The 18,249-nt window shown below is 38.9% G+C and overlaps 1 protein-coding gene across 14 annotated transcripts in view; it reads left to right on the top strand.

The window, feature by feature from the left end:
• Positions 1 to 18,249, top strand: part of SOX5 (SRY-box transcription factor 5) — a 1,100,902-nt gene that overhangs the window by 363,568 nt on the left and 719,085 nt on the right. For all 14 annotated transcript variants that reach the window (XM_070049491.1, XM_051850857.2, XM_070049490.1 and 11 more), the window contains one exon: positions 6,777 to 6,842. The gene's annotated coding sequence lies outside the window, so the exon portion shown is untranslated. The remainder of the gene's footprint in view (positions 1 to 6,776; positions 6,843 to 18,249) is intronic.

Genomic DNA, 18,249 nt, shown 5'->3' with positions numbered 1-18,249 from the left:
GAATGATGGCCATCATGTGCCTGATGGGCCAAAGATGAGTTGCTCACCTAAAATGCCAGTTGCAACTCTATTCAGACACATTGAGCGTATTATGACCTTAGTCACTTGAGTTCATTTTCTGCACAAATCACTGTAATGGCTTCTGCTTTTTCTAAAGACTCGAGGTCAGCACCCTTAGAATAGCCTACAAGGCCTTAGACGGTCTGTTCCTGTCCCACTTAACTTCTCTGATCTCATTTCCTGTTAATCTCTCATTCACTATCTGTGTTACAGCCACAGTCAGATGATCCTGCTGTTTGCTGTGCCTGAAAATCTCTCTCTGCAGTTGACATGTCTCACTCCCCTAGTCCTCACCCAAACGTCTTCATCTCAGTTACCCAGCTACAGGTCTCTCTCTCCTGATCCTATCCACAATCTGTTTTATTTGTTTCCAAAGTATTTACCACCATCCAACACACAGTGCTGTGTTTGTTTTTACCCACCAGATTCTAAGCTGCATGAGAAAGATTTGTTTAAGATTTATTTTATTTATTTGAAAGGCAGAGTTAAGAGGGGTGGGGGGGCAGAGAGGGGTGGATCTTCTATCTGCTGGTTCATTCCCAAAATGGATAGGGCTCAATGGGCCAAATCTGGGAGCCTAGAACTCCATCTGGGTTTCCTGTTTGAATGGCAGAGGCCCAAACGCTTGGGCCGTCTTCTGTTGCCTCCCCAGGAATATGAAGCAAGCAACTGGGACTTGAATGAGTGTTCATAGGGGATGTAGTGTTGCAGGCTGTGACTTAGCCCTCTGTGCCACAACTCCAGCCCCTGTTTTTCTGTTTTTCCCCTGCTATTATCACATTATTAGAACAGTATCTGGGCATAGTAGGTGCTCAATAAATAGCTTTTAAATGAGTAAATTGCAATTTTAAATAACCTCAGTAGTATTGCATTAAAAAATGGAGATTTAAAATATGAAAAGCTAGTTTATTTGTCAAGAAGCATGTTGCTAGTAAAGAGAATTCCCACGTGTCCTCATGAATACGTTCATTATCTCCCAAGTGTGCATATATACATATATGTGTATGTATACACATACACAAATATATTTAAAATTTTTTATTACTTTTTAGTTACTTGAAAGGCAGAGAGGTACAGAGAGAGAGACAGACAGAGCTGCCATCTGCTGGTTTACTCCACGGATGTCTGCAGTGTCTTGTACTGGAACACGCCGAAGCTGGGACTCAATCTAGGTCTCCATGGAATGGCAGGAAGCCAATTACCTGAGGCTTCCACGCTGGCTCCCAGGTCTGTGCTGCCAGGAGGTGGGAATGAGAAACTGGAGCCAGGACTCAGGAGAAAAAGCCCCAGTTTCCAGAACATGAACACAGATGTCCTCTCTTAGCACATTTCATTTCACCTTCCCCGTCGTATGGTAACTAAAATTTAATTAATTATTTAATTAAAATACTTACACATGTCCTTGCTTTGCCATGAAAGATGACTACAAGAGCAGTGAGATGATCTCACATTGATTGAGCCCTGCTACTGGGCCAGGCACTCTTAGACTTGACTTGCATTAGCTTGTTTAACTCCATTAGCCATTATTTAAGGCGTAGATTACCATAGTCCTCCTTTACCAATGAGAGATACATATCATGTCCCCAGTGGATGTCTGAAACCAGGAATAGTACCAATCCCCAGACAGAACCTACTATTTTTAATTATACACACATGATGAAGTTAAATTTGTAAAATAGGAACAATAAGAGATTACAAAAATAGCTAATAATATAATAGAACTATTATAACAGTTATGTGACTGTGGTCTCTCTTGAAAAAATCAAGGCAGGTGTTCATATTTTCAGACTGCAGTGGACTCTGAGTAACTGGAGCTATGGAAAGGGAAACCATGAAAAAGGACGTATTGCTGTATTATAATCCTGTTTAACAGATGGGGAAGTGGAGGATCAAGGCAACACTAGTCATTACCTGTTCTGTGTTGATAACCAAGCTAGTATATGCAAAGTGTGTCATCACAGTTTGGGTTATATGTCCTTGATGAGCACAATGTTGCACATCTTTGTGTTTTTTTGGGGGGCTATTTATATATCTGGTGAAATGGCTAGTCAAAAAATGGCCATTTTTTAAATTCAGTTATATGACTTTTTATGACAGACTTGTAGTTCTTTGTAAATTTTGAATGTAAGTAAGTTCATTGTTAGATGTATCATTTATAGGTATTTTCTCCCATCCTGTAGATTGTCTTTTACTTTCTTGATAGTGTCCTTTGAAGCACAGAGGTTTTACATTTTGGTATAGTTGAGTTTGCCTATTTATTTTGTTGTTTGTTCAGTCTGTTAATCTGTTTGCACTCAAATCTGAGAAAAAATTGCCAAACCCAGGGTCATGAATACTTACATTTTCTTTGAAAATTTTATAGTTTTAGCTTTGTATTTAGACATATCACCCACTTTGAGTTAATTGTTTTAGAAAGACATTTATTTGAAAGGAATAGTGACAGAGACAGAAGGAGAGAAAGACAGGAGATGGTGGAGGTGGGTATCTTGGGTCTACTGCTTACTCCCCAAATATCTGCAAAAGCCAGAAGCTTTTTACTTAGCTTAGAACTTTATCCAGCCTTTTCCAGAGACGGGCAGGGACCCAAATACTCGAGTTATCCTCTGATACCTCCCAGGATGCATTAACAGGAATTTGGATCAGAATAAGAGTAACTTGGACTCACACTGGCACTCCAATATGGGATGCAGCTATCCAAAGGAATGGTTTAACTCACTGCACCACAATACCCAGTCTTAAATTTATTTTTATATATGGAAGGAAATAAGAAGTCCAAATTCATTCTTCTACATGTAGATATCTCACTGAAAAAACTATTATGTTCTGGCATTAAATCTGTACTATCAATGGGGTACCCTGCAATTCAGTTCAATCTGACAGTCAATATCTAGAGTCAGCATTAGATCTGACACACTGAAGATGAAGGCCCCTACCAATACTGGTCATATTTTATTTACCAGCTGCAAGTGGGGTCCCCAGACTATCTGTACTTCTGTTTGGCCAAATTGTATATAAATTTGGGAGTTCCCAAGACCCATTTTCAGGTTCCATATTTCAATAGTGCAACTTAGAACCCTTAAAAGTTCTATCCTTAGGATTATTGAAACCATGGACAACAAATATTCCCTATAGATGAATGGGGAGTATTATAAATTTAAGAATATTAATTTTTCTGATCTGTGAATGTGAGATACCTTTCTGATGCTTTAGATACCCTGTTTTTCAACCATGCTTTTAGTTATTGTGTACAGTTTTCCATTTCTGTTATGAAATTTACACCTAAGTATTATTTTCTAATACAAATGAAATTATTAATTCTATTTTCAGGATATTCATTGTTAATAAACAGAAATATGTTTAATTTTTCCATATATTGATTGCCCTGCAATTGTTCTGAACTTATTAATTTTTATAGTTTTTTAGTGAATTAGTTTTCTGTAAAAAGAAATGCTATTTATAAATAGATACAATCATGCATTGCTTAAGATGCATAATGCATCTTTAGATGGCTGTGTTGTTTTGGGATATTGTCACACTTAGATGTGGCAAGACAACTACAACATCACATCGCTAGGCGGTATAATGGGATGGGACTTTTATGGTATATGCAGTTTGTTGAAATGTTGAGTAGTGCACAACTGGAGTTTTACTTTTTCCGGTCAGGATGCCTTTCCAGTCCTAATGAATCTGATTACAATCTCTAATAACTTGAATAAAAGTGATGTGAAAAGACATCCTTGCCTTTTTCTCAGTCTAGTAGGATAGCAGTTTTTGACTGTCAAATGCTATGGTTGGATTTTTCATAGATGCTGTTTAGATGGTTGAGGAAATTTCCTTCTCCGTCTAGTTTGTTGAGTGTCTTTATCATGAAACAGTATTGGAATTTGTGAAATACTTCTCAGCATGTGTGGAGGTAGTTGAATTAGTGGTCGTGGCATTATTTAGTTAGATGTTAAACCAACTTCATATTCTTGAGATAAATCCCACTTAGTTATGGTGTGTATTTTTTTTTTTTACTGTTTTATGTGCTTTAAAATAATTTAATTACTCTTGGACTGACCCAAAATTACAGAGGCTTTTGAAAATCCTCTATAAACTAACAAGCAAAAGCTGTGCAAGTTGCCCAGTCCTAGATCACTTCTCAGTTTGTGCCTCTAGTTTGCTAGACTGGTATTCCAGGAGCAGAGTTCTATTATCAAGCAGCTATCATTTTGAAGTTTGTTTTTTTTTTTTTTTTTTTTTTTTTTTTTTTTGACAGGCAGAGTGGACAGTGAGAGAGAGAGACAGAGAGAAAGGTCTTCCTTTGCCGTTGGTTCGCCCTCCAATGGCCGCCGTGGCCGGTGCACCGCGCTGATCCGATGGCAGGAGCCAGGTACTTCTCCTGGTCTCCCATGGGGTGCAGGGCCCAAGCACCTGGGCCATCCTCCACTGCACTCCCGGGCCACAGCAGAGAGCTGGCCTGGAAGAGGGGCAACCGGGACAGAATCCGGTGCCCCGACCGGGACTAGAACCCCGTGTGCCGGCGCTGCAAGGCAGAGGATTAGCCTAGTGAGCTGCGGCGCTGGCTTGACGTATTATTTTCAAAATACCATATAATTTGATAATATAGGAGCATCCAAGAGCAAAACGATGAACATACATTTTATTTATTCAATTTTAATAAAGCCTGTTGCATGACCCCAGATAGCATTACTAAATGCTGGTGTTGTGACACAGGGAATTAAGCTGCTACATGTGACATCAACATCCCACATTGGAGTGCCAGTTTGAGTGCTGGATGCTGTGCTTCTGATCCAGCTTCCTGCTGATGCTCCTTGAAAGGTAGCAAAAGATGGTCCACGTACTTGAGCCTCTGCCAGCCAGGATGGAGTTTCTGGTTCCTGGCTTGGACCTGGCCCAGACCTGGCTTTTGCAGACATTTGAAGTACAGGTGGAAGATGATTTCTGTCTCTTCTTCTCTCGTTCTGCCTTCCAAATAAATAAATAAATAAAGTCTTTAAAAATGCTTAAACATCTGGAAACCATAGACTATAGTCATCTTGGGGGCCCAAATTTAAAAAAAAAAAAGTAATTAATGAACTTCCCCTTACAAAAATTGTTCCATATTAAAAAAATCAACAATAAGTTAATGGTAAAGTAACTATATGTGTTCTTGTATTTATAGATTCATGGCAGGCATATGAAACTATTTTATAGATTGGGAAAATAACCCTTCAAGAGGCTAGATTAATTTTCAAAGACTTGCAAACACCCCCCCCCCCCCCACAATGGGACCAATGATTAGCTCTGTCACTAACACACTGAAATCTGGCTCTGATAAAGGGACTGCCTCCACTCTGTCCTCAAAGAGTTGTTATGTAGGCGCCGTGTTCTAGTCCTGGTTGCTCCTCTTCCAGTCCAGCTCTCTGCTATGGCCCAGGAGGGCAGTGGAGGATGGCCCCCTGCGCCCACGTGGGAGACCAGGAGGAGGCTTCAGATTGGCACTGTGGCGGCCATTTGGGGAGTGAACCAATGGAAGGAAGACCTCTCTCTCTGTCTCTCTCTCTCACAGTCTGTAACTCTACCCGTCAAATAAATTAAAAAAAAAACTTAAAAAAAATAAAAAATAGTAAAACTTCTCATAGGTTTACTTCATTTTAGTGTATTATGTGGAGGATAGTCTAACTTCTCATAAGTTATAGTTAGGTCTAAGTGCTTGCAAAAGATGTATCATTCTTGGATTCTTCTTTAAAGTTAATTAAGTTTCTCAGAAAAAGAATGCTTAAAAAAAAGTGAATTCAACTTTGAGATGCAGTGACTAACTGTTGAGGAACAGTTTTTTTTTTTTCATACAATTTATTGAACTCTACTTAGTATAAAGTTAATCTTCTGTATATAAAGTTAATTGAAAATAGATCTTAGTAAAATACAAGGCTGGGAATGGAAGAGGTGTGGGAGGGCAGGTACAGTGGTAAGAAGCACTATGTTTTTAAAGTTGTACTTAAGAAATGCATCAAGTTTGTATTCTTAAATAAAAGATGTCTCTAGGGGAAAAAAGAGTTGAGTGTTTATGGTTTTATTTTGCTCTTTTGGTTGTTGTTTTTAACCTTGAAAACTCTTAGTATCTTAGTACCTTCTAGCACCCTGTTTTTATAAGTGCTAATAAATACATATTTAATCAGGTTAGTACCCACTAGAAGTGTTCTTTTTCGTAAGTTATTGTAGCTGTAAGTATTGTCGTATGGTTAAGTATATTTTAAGTTAATCACTATGGACTCTATAAATGGTTATACTTGTCCATCTCACTAAGGCTTGACCCATGAACATTCTGTATAAATATATCTTTAGCATATACATTTATACACATACGTACAGGTTCATATAAATGAATTAGTAATGCTTAAGATTTTAAAAGTGACTTGATACAGCTCAAAAATAAATGGATCATATTTTTACATTTTACTTGTCATTATAACCTGTAATGTCATTAATGAAAATTGGGTTTTTAGTTAATTATTCAGTCATCAGTCATTAACTGACACAATCCTATGAGTCACACACTGTATGATTAAGAATCTTGTCTAGAAAAAACGACTATGAAGTTACTTAAAATTTCTTTCAAAATTTTGCAGTTGAAATCTTTAACTCTTTTGATGTTTAATTTTTTTCACCAGAATATTTTAGAATTACTGTGATTTCTATTTAACAGTTTTTGTCCTTCTCTTTTTTCTTTTTAGTGTTGGAAGAAATAGATAATATTCAGGACATCAGAGTAGGATTGGTTGGCCTGGAAGACCCAGCAGGTCAGGACATTTACATTATCATTTATTAATCTTTCTGCCATCAATGTTGCACTTCTTAAATCTCCTGTTAGTTGCTTATTTCTTATATATGCTTACTTGGGGAATATTCTCAGTTTCACAAATCCTTTCTAACACCCCTATATAAAAAGCCTAGTATGTAGCTATTCTCCTTTTAGGATTCGAAAATGAAAAATAATTTAAAGAAACTTTGAAAATATAGACGATAATTTTTTTCACCTTGTAAGATACACAAGCACCTTGATTTCTATTACTCTTTATGTTGTATAAAATGTTCTGAAATGAGACTCTTGGATGACTTCGCCAGAATTAAATCCTTAAACCATATAAAATGTTAATAACTGTATGCAGTAGTAGGAAAACACTTGAGTCCTAAAAGTCGAGCGTCCTTCCTTCTTGAATACTCTACTCAAGTCCATCTCTACAAGCTCTTGACACTCTGATTCAAAGTTCATCTGGTTGCTAACACGGGTTTTAACTCTGAGATGTTGGCTACCATGTATACAACAAAGGTTAATTAAAACAGACAATGTCTGTATAAGCAGAAAGTTCTAGAGAGTCAAAAGGTCTCCTGGGAGCAAGTTTTGCTATTGGTCACACTCCTCAGTGAGCTGGAGCCAGGCTGGCCTCTGTTTTCAGTATTATATGTGTAGCGAGTTGTGTTCATCTCTTAGTTCAAGGTCATTTCTCAGTTGTCTTAATCAGTGATTACAACTCTGACAACCACTATTGCTTTGCTGTTTACAGAAGACGGTGGGGACTTTGTTTCTCTGTTACTCGCCCCATGTTACCCCTCCCATCGTTCCCTGGAGTTTATCTCGGCTCCTTCACATCCACGTCTCATTTAGAACAGCTACCAGTGGCCTTTCTGTTCTCATTACACAGAGATCAATGCCTTTGTCCTACAGTTTTATTAGATCTCTGCAAGTAAAATTTTGTACTCCAACAGAAGTGAAGCTTAAAGTTCTTCACACTGGATACTTTGAGATTTTGTTATTTTCCAGCGAGAATTTTATGATTTAGACAGATTTTTGTTGGTGTATATCCTGAGAGATCACTGGCCCCAGTATAAAGAAAAGATAATTTTGAGTATAGGGCATATGCTCAAATCTCTGCTATTAGCTAACAATACAGCTCCCCCCCCCCAAAAAAAAAGCTGTATTTGAATATTTTGTTCAAGTAATTTTGTAATTATGTCTGCACTGATTCTTGCAAAGTTGAGAGCCACTTTGGGGGTGTTGTTTTCATAAAGAATTTTCTGATAATCCTGCTAAATATTCAGTTTATAATATCACTCAACACTAAAAGCAAATAAATGAAATGGAACCTGAAAGTTGTGGATATTCATTGTTACCAACTCTGATGGAAATGTGGACCTTAAATTGAATACAATGATTATTTGGGTTTTGTATATTTGGAAGCAAAATCAAGAAGGAAAGACAAACATCTCATAGGTCTCAAGAGGTAAAAAGCTTTGTTCCAGTCCACTTATTTCATAAGCCTAAACTGCCATCCATTATCAGATGGAACACAAGTGACAGAACTAAATCTTTGTTTCTTGGCATGATGTAGAATTACCACATGATGTTGCCTTACAGGTAAGGAATACAAATTGTTATGCCCATGACAATTTGCACCCACATAAAGTATCATCACATTTGCTATGTTCATCAACTTAGAATTTTAAAACACAGTTGATACTGCTTTTTCACTTTGTGTTATACTGATATTTGTTAACTAAGCTTGTATTCCCACCATTTTTACTATTAAAATATACATGTAAAAGTATATATATCCATTTGTTTGTGTGATTATTTAATATAATTTTTATTGAAAATTCTTCTGTATTCTAAATCATCAACCAAGAAGTTAAAGTCATCAGGACTGAGGTGTTAACAGCTGGAAACAGATAGAAGCAGAAATTCAGTGTAGTACTGGGCAAGGCTTCAGGACACCATGGAGTAGTAAGGGATCAACCTTAAGGAACTGAAATAGAAATGACAACAAGTAATAGTCTTTTATGACTTACTGGTCATCTGGTATGGGGCCATGAAGTGTTTTGCAATTCTTTTTATTGGAAATACCATTGTTGATGGATTGAGGAGCCATGTCATGCCAGGAAACCTGGCATGGGGGTTGGCGGTGAAGTGAATTTCTGCTTGGTGGTGAAAGTTGGCTCCCTTGAGAAGGAAGGGCATCCAGGCTGATAAAATACCCTGAAAGGGGTCTGAATGCCATGTGCGGTTTTGGAGAAGATCGTGTGGGATAACAGAAATGAAAGAGATTCTCAGTTTTGAACATTGATCCCACTGCTTCATCAGCTTTGTCCATTTATGTTTACTTTCTTATGCACAGAGGGCAGGGCTGCAGGCTGTAAGCGCTAAAGCTGGCTTTATTGACATAGTGGAATACAGGCATTTCTGGAAGATGGTCCTGTTTAGTGAAGAGTTAAGAACCACTTGTATACTCACTCATGTATTCCTAGTGTGTGATGGACAGTCTTTCTCAATGTAGCTTGACTTTCCTCCATCTCATTTCTTGATGAGCATTTCCACCTATTTAACTTTGCACAGTCTGCTTTGTCCGTCACAGAGAAAAGATGGATTGATTTGGATTGATTGTCCATCCACATCTCAGTCTACATCTTCCTCAAGTGGGAGAAGAACTCTAAAAGGATCTGTTGCCTTTACTTACACAGTAACAGGAAAGACTCATTAGACTGGCTTCCTTTGGATGCTTATAGAAAAATGTGTGACTCACAAATGATTTAACTCATCTCCATCTCTGTCTCTCTCTCTTTACAGTAGTTAAATACTCTGGTGGTGTTGTAGAGATCTGCCAAACCTAACTATGATCATGTGACTACTGAGAAGTTTTTGGGCAGAAGTGCCAGCTAGACAAGAGAAGCCCTTTCTCTGAACACTGCCTGAGTGCTTGCCTGGGGTGTCCCCAGGAACAGGAGCTGACACAGGTGTTCAACACAGTTGCTTACTGCTTCCCACCAAGAAAGATGGGGGGTTCTTAGCACTGCTGGGTTGTTAGCACTCAGCGGATTTGGCAAGCAGTCAGCCCTGGCTGTGGATTTCCCTGGGGAAAATAAAAGCCACAGGGAAGTCATCAGTGTGACCTTCTGCTGGGTAGTTGGCACACAGTCACACCACAGGAAAGCTTTCAGTTGTCATTCGCTGAAGGAGCAGCTATCAGGTGCTGATGGAGGCTCCCCATTCAAGGTGGAAGGTGGAGAAGGAAAAAACAATATTGAACAGAAGCTTACCAAATAATTCCCCGTCATGAAGCTTAATACCAACCGATCTGCTGATAAAAAGGGATGAGGGGTGGGGAGGTTCCTTTGGTTCTTCAAGCACAATTATAAGCTTTCCCATTTAGGTCTGACCCATCATATTGAAATGCTGTCACTAGTATCATTAGCAAGGAAAGTGTTGATAACATAGTCAAATGCACAGCGGAGTTCTGGCTCTTCAGTGTCTGGACTAACTCCCAATATTAGGAATAGGAGTCAAACTGCCATCACTTTCCCCGTGCTAACAGACGCCCTGCCATTAGCAGTCTGAAGGCAATTTTAATAAAACACATAGCCCTGCTGAGCTGGTCGCTAAAGATAAATAAGCAATGCAGAAAAGCAGCTTTTGTTTAAAAGTAATTATTTAAACTATGCATTACAGGTAATTTTCTTTTACCAGTAAGGCAAATGCTATCAGAATTTCAATAATGATTTCGTGGCACTTATCTAAATAATGTGATATTGTCATTTCTAAGAGTAAAAGTGGGGCTTTATTTTCAGCTACATGCGAAATGAGGGCACATTGGTTCCAGGTATGATGTAGATGTGTCTTACAGCTGATATCACGTGTTTGGATAAAGTGTCAAATTCTGCAACACTTTTATAGAAATGTAACATGCTGGTGATAGAGTTCTGGGAACTGTAGACTTGACCTCCAGACCCAAATTAGAACAGGAGGCCACAAGACCTTTTTCTTTTTCCTTTGCGGTCAGAAAGGAAATCACATTTCCGTCTTTCCAACACTCTTTTCCTAGGGTCCGCAGACCGCAGTCACAACGGTATAATAAATGTGCACGTGTTTCGGGAGAGCCAGTGCTTTGTTTGCCACGCTCAGAAAGCTTTTTAAGAATCTATTTGGAATCCATTAAAATCAACACCTTTTCTTTCTTTTTTAGTGGTGACACAGTACATGCCATTCTTCCATAGAATTGGCTCTGGCTTACTGAAGGCAGAGTGAGAATCTGCCTCTAGTAAGTGTGATGCCTGAAAGCCCCTGTTGTCCTCTGACTTCTGGTTAGAAGCAAAGCTGCATGAGCTTTGAAATGTGAGACCTCAGTTCAAATCCCACTCAAATCCAAGCTCTTTTTTATTCCCCCATAGGCAAATTAGTAGTCTTCCCTAGGACTGTCTTTCCACAGCTGTAAAATGGGGGTAGTAATTAGACCAGCCTCTCAGGTTTGTTATGGGAATGAAATGAGGAGATGCGTGTGAGGCATTTGGGATGGCTTCCAGCACAGAGTAAGTGAGGGGAATGGTTGATTGTATTTCAACGAGTTACTGACAGCATGTTATCAGGGGAAGTTATAGGATGAACATTGTGCTAGGAGCTGGGACAAATAGGTTGATTTATATGGTCCCTAATTCAAAACGGAAAAGTTCAGTGCAAAACAGACATTTAAGCCAATGACTTCAGTGCTGTTTGCCACTTGTAGTGCAGGTAGGGCTCTTGGGGGATGCAGAGGAGGCTCAGCGTCATCTTGGCCATGGGGAAAACGACTGCAAAATCTTCTTGCGGTTTGTTCAGATTTTAAAGACAGGACACCACGCTGTTAGTTTTCATCTGCACTCTCGTGATCAAAGTCAACCATTTTTGTTTCTCAAGAGTAATTTTCTGTTTTGCCCTAGCTCATTCTCTCTGTTCCTGTAAAACCTTGTCCTTAATTGTTAGAACTGTTGTTAGATGGTATCCATCAGCAGTGAGACAAGGTAAGCATTGATTAGTCACTCAAATGCTAGTTAGCATCTCTGCTAAACTGAGTTGGGGGGTAGTAGAAAATCTCCTATTATTCTCCCGTTTTGGCTGATAGGACTGCAAAGTGATAGAAGCTTTTAGAGAGGAATTTGGTGATATCAAACAAATCTTTTTGACCCAGCAACCCCATGTCTAGGAATTTATCCTCAAGGCATAACTTCAACAATATGAAAATCATATGCTCCAGGTTATTGAGTGTAGCATTGTTCCTAACTGTGACATATTAAAAACTCCCTACGTGTTCATGCATGACAGCATAGCTCAATCCTTAACCTGCAAACAATGGGATCCCAGCCAGCTGTGGAAAGAATGTACAGGCAAGGTGATTTCCAGGCTGCATTACCATATAAAAAAAAGATTAAAAATGTCATATAGAACAAAAAGAAAACACACATGTACCTGCTAATGGGGATCAACAAATAGGAATGATAAACTAGAAACTCATGACATTGTTGACTTACGTAAGTTGGGCCTAGGGGAGGGGTGAAGAGAACGCCAGTGGAATAGAATGGATTCAGAGATGTATCTGAATGTATGTTGGTGGGATAATGTTTCAGAAACTCAAAAAAGCAAGTAATTGATTAAAATAACCTGGAGTCTTTGAGAACTCTAAGTGAAATGCAAAAATTATGAGAGGTGTTTATAAAGTTTGTGAGAGAATATTATGAAAAGGATATGCATGGATATAAAACTATTTTTGCACTAAAGCGACTTATTTTTTAATTCTGGTTTTCTGTGACTCTTTTGAGGAACCCTCATAGCAAGTAAACTGAACCTATATTCATAGGAATCACTCATGAAGGAGATGGGGCGGGGAGTGAACCTAAGTAGTTTGGGCAAACAATATTTGGAATTTAGACTCTAAGCTTAAAAAACCAAAAAGCAAAAAAGCAAAAAAGAAATACTATACTGCTGTCACAGTATTTGTTTTTCAAAGATACGGGTTAATGATTCAGTTTTTCACAGGGGTGAGACTTAGCATTTGTCAAAGTCCTTTAAGTACGTCCTAGAGTTGTGGGTGATGAGCCGTCTTTGTCACCATGAAAGAATGGGTAGGATTGATATGAATCTTACTCTTTGGACCAGATCCGAGATATCAATTAAATAATAGATGCAACAAAGAAATAAGGGTGTGCATGTGTTGATTAACATGTGTGTATCCCTCATTCTTTGCGATAGAGTCTGGAAGCAGCAGCATCCCAGTGGTGATAAGATCCTGGTGTTGGTTATGTTCTTTGCCAAAGAAACCAGAAACCCTTAGAGAAACTGGATGATTTGATTCGTAGGCTGGAACCAGAAGAAGTCCATGCTGAAAATTGGAATATCTTGTATTGCTATAAAGGAAGCAAAGTAAAAAAATGTTGGAAAAACATGTTAAAAGTACACGGGAACCTGCTTCAAGAGGCTTCCAGTGGCCAGATCTGGGACATTGACCTGAGAAAGCAGTCTGAGAGTAGTATATTACACTCAGTTGACTTCATGCTGTTGTAACAGTTACTTAACAAATAAACAGAGGAGAAAGGAGTGGTCTTTCTTAACAGTAAAATGCAAATTAATAAAAGAAAAAAGAATAACAGGAATGGAAAAACTACCATTTAGTAAAAGCAACAGTAATAATTGTTTCAGAGAAGACTCATCAAGTGGATGTTAAATTAGTAACAGAAAATATAATGACCCATAGGGTATTTCCACAGTACCGAAGAATATCCTCTTACTTGCTAATTCCAAAGGAGAAAGTTATAATTTTTGTGGAAAATCCTAGCAGACATCACCTAAGACAAATGATCAAACCATCCATGAGACATATCAGATCATGTGACTTGCTGAGAAAGGCACAAAAATCAATTCCTATCATGTTCTTGTCCCCCCACCAAATGCACATAATTTAATTATGAAGAAATATCAGACAACTCAGATTGAGGTGACATACTACAAAATGACTGGGCGTAGTCTTAAGAAGTGTGAAAGTTATGAAAAATCAAGGAGAGTTGCAGAACTGTCCCAGAGAGAGACAGACTAAGAAAATGTGACAACTAGATATTCGCTTATTGTCCAAGAAAGGACACACTAGGACTGTTGTTGAAATTTGAGTAAGGGCTATCAGTCAGCTAGAGGTGTTGCATCAATCTTAAGTTTTTGGTTTTGACCATTGCACTGTGGTTCTCTCAGATGTTAATACATGTGGAAACTGGGTGAAGGATATGTGGAAACCCTTTGTGTGATTTTTATAATTTTTGTCAGGCCTGAAGTTACTCCATAATAAAATGTTAAATTCAGAAATGAAAAATTTAAATACATGCTCTAAATAAAATGTATATAAGCATTGTCATTCTTCTTTGTTACCATAAAGAGGAGCATTTACTATATACAAATGGTAATGTTGCTGGATTGAAGGAAGAAGGGAAAAATTGCAGGAGAGTAATAGGTTTGTAACATAGTGAATTGGGTCTGATTCTGTTAACTGGCTCTTGGCACACACAGAGTAAGCCTTGAGGGTACTTACCATGCTTTTATATGTTGCTAGTATATTTGCCAATAAAATAGGAATACTGCTTTTAGCAATATGGTTTCTAATTATTCACACCAGTGGAGGAGAGCAGAGATGAGTTTGGAGCCCCAAAATAATTTTAAGAAGCACTCGTGAAGAGCAAGATTTAATGCCAATGAAGGATCAAGTGTGTTGGGGTAGATGTGAAACCCCAGGTTATAAAAGTACTTCTGTAGAGGGAAAGCAGAGCTAGTAGTATGTTAATTGCCATCGGTATGTGTGAAGAGATGAGTTATGAAATCAAAGCTAAAAAGAAAGGAGGGGCACAGTGCAAATGCAGCTGGCCAGTGTCTGTGGGCAGATGAACTTAACAACAAAGTCAGGTGACTGACGCCACCTGAGGCTTGTGGGCCAGTGCGGTAGGCTAGTACTTACTAATACTTTGTGACAGCATCAGAAAACTAGGGTAAAGGATCAGCAGCAATTCACAGTAGCAGAGTTCCGTGTTCCACCAGCTTGTTTTCATGTATGAATGTTAAAAAATGTCAGGTTTACAATAGATAGAAGAGATGAGCAGAGAGATAGATATTGTTACCTGTTTTAAAGAAGCACAGATTTATAGCTTTCCAATTCCATTCAGCTAAAAAGTTAGAAAAGATTTCCTTTTTTTTTTTTTTGTAAGATTTTATTAATTTATTTGAGAGGTAGAGTTACAGAAAGTGAGAAGGAGAGACAGAGAGAAAGGTCTTCCTTCCTTTGGCTCGCTCCCCAAATGGCTGCAGTGGCTGGAGCTGTGCCGATCCAAAGCCAGGAGCCAGGAGCTTCTTCCTGTTCTCCCATGCGGGTGCGGAGTTCCGAAGACTTGGGCCATCTTCTACTGCTTTCCCAGGCCATAGCAGAGAGCTTGATTGGAAGAGGAGCAGCCAGGACTAGAACCAACACCCATATAAGATACTGACACCACAGGCAGAGGAGTAACCTATTGTACCACGGAGCTGGCCCCAAAAAGATCTGTTTTCTAAACCAATGTTCACTTGAGTTCATGAAACTTCTTTCACTAACAGAGTACTTCCTAAAATTACATGACATTTTTGTGTATAAGATTATTGAGCTGTATGTATTTTTCTTGTGAGAAAAGAGCACAAATTAACTGATCCCATTAGTTTTTCAAAGAGGTCTTTGACTTAAAACAGGATAAAATATAAATTTTTCTTTCCACACTAGTTCAAGATGTGAAGTAGAAACATTTTTGCCAGACGTGGGAATATAAAGCTCTTATAGTGCATGTACTCAAGATGTGTCAGAATCAATAGCATTTAACAGAGAGATTGTAGGACTTGCCCAGAATCTCTAAAGTTAGTGCCAGAAATAAAACCAGAGCTTGAGATGCCAGCAGTCAGGAAACTGGTAATCTTCCTGACCATGTCATCCATTGTCTTCTGTGCAGGTAGTTCTCAAACAGCCTAGCACTGCCTAGGGAAACTGAAGTCCAGGTCCCGGCGTGGGTACCAATGCAAGAAGTCAGATCCAAAGGATGCTTGAGCAGCAAGCCAGTTCCAGTGCTCTCGTGAGACCATGATTAGCATTTTGAGCATAAGGGTGATTTGAATAAAATTCTGTGGATTGCTTGAGAATCTTGGGGGTGGAGTTAGGGGCAAGATTAGAATTTTCATACCAAGATAGAATGAAAACTGTCTTTCAATGATGGCAGAGGACTTCGGGTGAATTCTGAGTGCGTAGTCTCATCAGCACCTGAACCGGTCCCGGAGCGTTAGCTTCCTGAATCACTCTGGGCCGCTGGAAGAGATTCTCTGTCCAGGGACAATGCATGCTTTGCCTGAAGAATACTTCCAGTAATGTAAGATTGGCTCCATGGCTTTGATACTTACTAAAAATGTCACAATATCTGCAAAAACACCAAATATTGTCCCTGTCTATTCGCCTGTGCACTGCCATTGTAGAATAAATCAAATCACAGAAAAGTGTTTTTTTTTTTTTTTTTTTTTACCATTAGAACCAGTCTCTTTCAATCAGTCACACACATAGGAGAGTACTTTAAAAAGTTCATGGAAAAATGAGATTGAAAAATAAGTTTATTTTGGCATAAAACACATGTGAAATCACATGTATTTTTTCAAAACAGACGTTTTCCGTAAACTTTTTCAAGATCCTCCTTATGATGGATTTTGAGTACTTTTTGCACCAAAGTAAACGTATCTTTTAATTGCCTTTGCTATGAAATTTTTGAAATATCCTTGTATATATTTTGTAAGAAACCCAGCATTTGTATTTATGAAAATCTTAATATCAGCATGTGTTTTAAAAAATCATACAAAATTCAAAATTTAATCAAATCGGTGATAGGATTGAGAGAGCAGTGCAGAAACTAAGCTCTGGATGTTGCTTATCTAAGTCACTGATTTTGCAGGCGTGAAACTGAGGCACAGAGAGGTTAAATTCTGAATCATTTTACACAGTTAATAAGTGACAGAGCCAGAAAAAGTACCCAGATTTCCTGATTCCTGGCCCAGTTTTCTTCCCACGATGGCATGGTGCCTCCTGACACATAGGAGATTAGAGCACACTCGTATTTGTTGAAATGCATGAGAAGTGTTTGGGGATCTTTCTGATGATGATCCTTAGAAGGACTGGGGTCATTTTGTCCTTCGGTTTTTGTTTTGTTCCATATTCTAAAATTGGTAAGTGTAGAATGTCCTTTATCCATCTCACATTTATAGGGGTCTACTTTTTTCTATTCAACAGTCTGCCTGTAGCTGTAGAAATTAACTTCTTCTGTTAGCATAAATACATGTGTACCTTAGAGTTAGCAGCCCTTGAGTAGCTACCTTCTAAGTGACTAATCTAAGAAATCACCTCTGATGTTAAGTGTGCTGGATTGCAAATATCGTTTGCCTAGTACTGCAGTGGTAGTGTAGGGATTTGCAACTGGCAGGCAGGAACTGAATTGCCATCATTTGGCTTCAGCAGGAATTAGAGTCTTGTCTCCAACATAAGCCTGAGCCAAGGTACTGTCTCCTTTTTTCTAATTTTAGTTGGAACCATTGGCACTGATCTTACCTAGACAGACTAGTGTTATTTCTACCCAGCACAATCTGCTGGGATGGGCTCTGGTCCAAGCCATTCAGTTGAACTTCTCCCCCTCATTTACCAAACAGTGCTATGATTGGATGTGGAGGGCAAGAGCTTTCACCCTTTACGTTAGAAGTCATCCGTTCAGACGTAGAGATTCTAAGTTTAATTGGTTCAATGTATGACTCAGAGAGACTTGGCTGTTAGGACTGAAAATTGCAGCATGCTTTAATTGTGGGTCAGCAAGTAATTATCTGACATTTTGGTGCTGGGACACGGATATTGATATGTGTAGCTGTTTAAGGATAAGAGAAAAGGTGAGAAGTGATCTCTACTTTTCAGCACTTGCCTGCCTCATTCTGCAGCAGAGGAGTTGAACAAATGTCCTATTGTGGCATCTAATCTTGGGCATCCATCGCTCATGTCCTGGGCATAGCGCTGTGCTGTGGCTCCTGTCTCCAGCCCCTTGACCACCTTTCACACCCTGGGATGGAGAGAGGACATCACAGCCTTTCAGACCTTGGGCCTCTGCACAAGCGCATCTGTACTGTTCTCTCCCTACTTCACTTGACTGTGTGATAAATTCAGGGCTGTCTGTCTTACTGAGGCCACATAGGAAGCAGCCCTCAAGTCCTCTTTTTATTCTGAGCCTCAAAAGCAAAGGGTTTCTGTTATATCCCATCCAACCTTTCTGCTCCAGGTTTGCCTTACAGGATTTGAATACAGGGTCCTCTAATATTAGCATTAAGGTCCACTT

Source organism: Oryctolagus cuniculus, chromosome 9, assembly GCF_964237555.1.
Source record: "Oryctolagus cuniculus chromosome 9, mOryCun1.1, whole genome shotgun sequence".
Lineage (NCBI taxonomy): Eukaryota > Metazoa > Chordata > Mammalia > Lagomorpha > Leporidae > Oryctolagus > Oryctolagus cuniculus.
The sequence above is the reverse complement of the archived record's forward strand: the minus strand, read 5'-3'. Positions and strand labels throughout refer to the sequence as shown.